Source organism: Mirounga leonina, unplaced genomic scaffold (genome assembly GCF_011800145.1).
Source record: "Mirounga leonina isolate KUSES-001 unplaced genomic scaffold, KU_Mleo_1.0 Mir_128, whole genome shotgun sequence".
NCBI lineage: Eukaryota > Metazoa > Chordata > Mammalia > Carnivora > Phocidae > Mirounga > Mirounga leonina.
In genome coordinates this window covers 19,153,155-19,157,670 of record NW_023270320.1, presented here as the reverse complement: position 1 = coordinate 19,157,670, position 4,516 = coordinate 19,153,155, and the positions used below count along the sequence as shown (strand labels likewise).

Genomic DNA, 4,516 nt, shown 5'->3' with positions numbered 1-4,516 from the left:
AGTAGAGAATATTGAAATCCAGAAGCTACTTCCCATTGCATCTGAGGTGGCTGATTTGTAAAGCCTCAGATTTTTTAATTAAAAAAAATAGTTGTGGGGTGCCTGGGTGGCTCAGTCGATTAAGTGTCTGACTTCAGCTCGAGTCATGATCTGAGGGTCCTGGGGCCAAGCCCCGCATCAGGCTCCCTGCTCAGCAGGGAGCCTGCTTCTCTCTCCTCTCTCTCCCCTCCCCCTCCTTCTGCTTGTGCACACTTGCTCTCTTCTCAAATAAATTAAATCTTTTTTAAAAAAATACCTACTTGGGCGCCTGGGTGGCTCAGTTGGTTAAGCGACTGCCTTCGGCTCAGGTCATGATCCTGGAGTCCCGGGATCGAGTCCCGCATCGGGCTCCCTGCTCAGCAGGGAGTCTGCTTCTCCCTCTCCCGCTCCCCCCTCTTGTGCTCTCTCTCTCTCACTCTCTCTCTCAAATAAATAAATAAAATCTTAAAAAAAAAACATTATTAAAAAAATACCTACTTTTGAATGGGTATCTGCAAAGTCAAAAATGTTTTTAAAAATACACACACAAAAAATCTAATTTTATTCTTATTCCTACCCTCTTACCCTGTCCCCCAATGGAGCAAACATTTGAAAAAAAATTTGAAAGAGATCTAGGGTGCCTGGATGGCTCAGTCAGTTAGATGCCTTGGGGTCAGGTTGTGATCCTGGGGTCCTGGGATCGGGCCCCGTGTCATGCTCCCTGCTCAGTGGGGAGTCTGCTTCTCCCTCTGCCTCTCCCCCTGGCTTGTGCTTTCTGTCTCACTCACTCTTCCTCAAATGAATGAATGAAATCTTTTTTTTTAAAAAAAAAGAACAAGATCTATATACTGATCTTGTCCTATACTATCAGTATATATATATATATATACTATCACGAGTCCTATACTAATCACAAGTAGCTCTATATTGCTGAGCGAAAATTTATGGGAAAGAACTGTGTAGTATATGACTTTCATGTAAGACTCTGAGGAAAGTAAGAATTTGTGTGTGTATCTTCATATTTGTCTCTATTTGAATAGGAACACCAGAAAGGTAAACAACTAAAAAAAAATTATCAATTTCTGAAAAACAGAAGTTAAAAATCTCAAAATACAGTTTGATTTGTTTATTTCCCTCTGGAATTCTCTCCGGTGTTTTGTAAGACTGTTTACCTGGCAGAAACGTTTATGATCTTTTTTTTTTTTTTTTCCCACTTCTCCAACAGATTTATTTTGAAAGGAATGGATTTTGAGGAGAAAAAACATGGGGTAGAGGTATGGAATAGAAAATAAATACAAATGTAAGCTGTTTTGCTGATTGTTTTATAACCACAACAAATTTGTACAGAGAATGCCCTGTACAAAACAACACAATAAAGGTTCAAAGATCGAGGTGTTCCCCTAGGCAAGGCTGAAGATTTCAGTCTTTGGTATTTGGAATTTAGGCTGCAGTCCTCGGTTTTGGATGGATCACTGGGTGTTTGACACAGTCCATGTTTTTAACCAGATTTGAACAGAAGAATGGCCACTTGGCCCAGGTAGAAGCAGACGGAGTGTTTGGTTTCATGGGTCACATAACTACCGAAGTTCCTCCCCACGATGCAGTGCAGGTGGGGTTGTACTTCTTATCAAACTCCTTTTTAATATGGGCCACAATGTCCTTCTCTATGTTATATTTCTCCAACGCCTGAGTCGCACACTCCACCGAGTCCTGTTGCATCTCCTCTGACATATTGACGTTTTTGATCACGGCCTTTCGGTCGCACATGGTTACCGAGGAGCAGGGGACGGCCAACTGCAACGGTCTCCTGGGGGAGGGGCTGGTGACACTCCATTCCTTGATGGAATATCACTTCTATCTGTGTATAACTTTCTTCTATGTTCTTTCACATAGTCTGCCTTAGGACTGTTAAAATAGCTACCACATCTTATTTTTGTATATGTCTGCTTTTCATGTAAATGTCCACTTATATGGACCCCAAAGAATCGGGACAAATATCAGCCAGGGTACTAGAACAGGGTTCTGGGAGTCATCCCTGTGTCAGGGTGTCCAGGAGCTCCCCAGTGAGAGGACAGGAGGCCAGAATGTAGGGATGTGCTATTTCTTTTTTTATGTACTTTTAAATCATTTATTAGTTTGGTTTGGGGGTCTTTCTTTTATGGTACTTATGTTTCTCAGATGTTTAGATAATTAGTCCCTTGAACTAATATTCCCTTGGAAGAAGCTCATGATGTGTTGTTGGAACTGGTCAGGAGGAAACGGGGTGAGGTGAAAATGCAACTCCTAGCATCTACCCTTTCTGCCTATTTAAAGATTGGGGTGGCATTTGCTGGAGGGCAGAGAGTTGCTGATCCTCAATAGAGTTCTATCACTTCTCCATCACACTTTCCCTCCCACCAACCCATCTTGTCTTTCAAAGAATCTCTCAATACCTCCATTTTAGGCACTGCTCTTTTAGAAGAACTACCCTGGGTTTATTTATCTAGATGTGGTAGATGAGGAAGAATCCATGGTGTTCAGCCAATTAACACAATATAAAAGTCTTATAATCTACTCATTAGCCAGCATGTCCTTGATGTCACCTCGGTGACACCAGTCAGCACCAAACTGTGCCTGATGCTCTTCTGCCTCCCAATATTGCTGGAACAATAAATGATCCAACCAGGGCACAATCCAAAGAGCTGCCAAGGGGCTCTATTTGGCACCCATTCCTTTCTACCCAGACCATTCTTCCTGAACTTCCATCAGGACAGAGTCGCTATCTAGATGCTTAGCGGTTTCTTGCAGCTTAAATATTAGGGTCTGGGATCAATCAAATATTCCCTTGCTTCTGTGGTCCTATCTGTAGGATCATGTTTGGGGGTGGGAATCAGCAGCTATCCATTCACCATTTTATCCTGTAGTGGACCTTCGTCTCTTCCCACCCATTCTGCACAGTTTACAGTGAACTTCATAGTGTTTATCCTAGAATCATGGTAGAACATATTTTTGAAAACCTCCAGCCTTGATTGCATCTGTCTATTATAAATCATTTAGACACACAGGATTCTTGAAACTTGAGACCATATACAATTGATTATTATGTTTTCCCAAATATCTGCCAAAGTGCTTTGAGCTTAGTAAGTGCACCAACTAAGTTATTTGATTTAATGGACATTTTCAACATAACTGAAATTCAGAAGGGTAGCTTTTGTATAAGGACAGGGATATGGAAATGCATGCCCTCTAGGTTATTTTGCATATGAGAAAGATATTCTCTCTCTATCATGTGGTATCTGAATGAAATGTTTCCGTGGATATTATATCTTGAATTATCTCTATTTCATTAGTTTTAAAAGCCCAAAGAAGACATCCAGTGTAAACCTCCTTTATTGCAATGCTTGAGAGCTATATTCTGTTTTCTTTATGTTCTAAAACATAACCTCACCACACATTGAGCCCAGAAAATGAAAGTCATAAACTCAGCTTTTAGAGAAGAGGTAATATTATCTATTGTTAAAATCCTAGGTTTTAAGACACAGTTATTTTGCAATCATATTTTTACTTTAAGAATAGCCAGTAAGGGGAATTTCAAGATATCAACCCACGATAATGGATTAAAAATGGGATGTGAGAGAAAAAGCAGAATCTAGGATAATTCCAATGTTGGGGCCATTTAGAATATATATATATTTTAAATTACTGATCACCCATGCATCTGGTGGCAAACCTCCAGGTTGGAGAAGGTGAACAACTAACAGAGTTGCTGGTGGAACTCTAACACCTATCATTTCCAGGGAATCAAATCTTTATTGGCAACTATGAGTACTTTCTTGCCAATACTCTAAAGTCCCCCTGATACTTAGTCCTTTATTCACACTGGTCTTTCCGTCCCCAATATGTACAAGACCAACTACATATTTTTGTTGCTGGTACCTGGGTAGCTAAATACAGCTAGAGAAAATCATATAAGATGCATGGATATCATCCTAAATGCAGAATTGTTGGCTCTCAAAACTGTTTACTATATTTCTTTAGCTAACTCAATTTCATGCTCCCTGCTATGACAATTAGAAAACTTTCTATAATTTTTTCCAACTGGCCTACCATCATCCCTTGCCAGAACTACGGCCTCCTAACCTATCTTCCCAATGGTCCTCTTGCTCTTCTCAAATAAGTCTTCATGAACAGCCAGAGTGAACTTTAGGGTTGGTTTTTTTAAACCTTATTAAAGTGTAACCTACATGTACAAAAGTCCACATATCATAAATGTGCAGCTTCATAAATTTTCACAAACTGAAAAGTCCCAGATAATCATTACCCAGTCAAGAAACAGAATATTGCTGGCACACAGAAGCTTGCCTTGTTCTCTCTTCTGGTCACTGTCCTGCCCCGAAGAGCAAATACTTTTGTGATGTCCACCATTATATTTAATTTTGTCTGTGTTTGTGCTTTATATAAATGGAACAGAGAATATATTCTTTATTGGCTGGCTTTTTTTCACTGGAAATTATGATTA

General features: G+C 40.0%; 1 pseudogene across 1 annotated transcript; it reads right to left on the bottom strand.

Moving 5' to 3' along the window:
- Positions 1-1,235: 1,235 nt before the first annotated feature.
- On the bottom strand, positions 1,236-3,023 carry LOC118010025 (annotated as a pseudogene). Its single transcript, XR_004679088.1, has one exon. The product of XR_004679088.1 is annotated as a dynein light chain 1, cytoplasmic-like (transcript).
- Between the last annotated feature and the right edge of the window lie 1,493 nt (positions 3,024-4,516).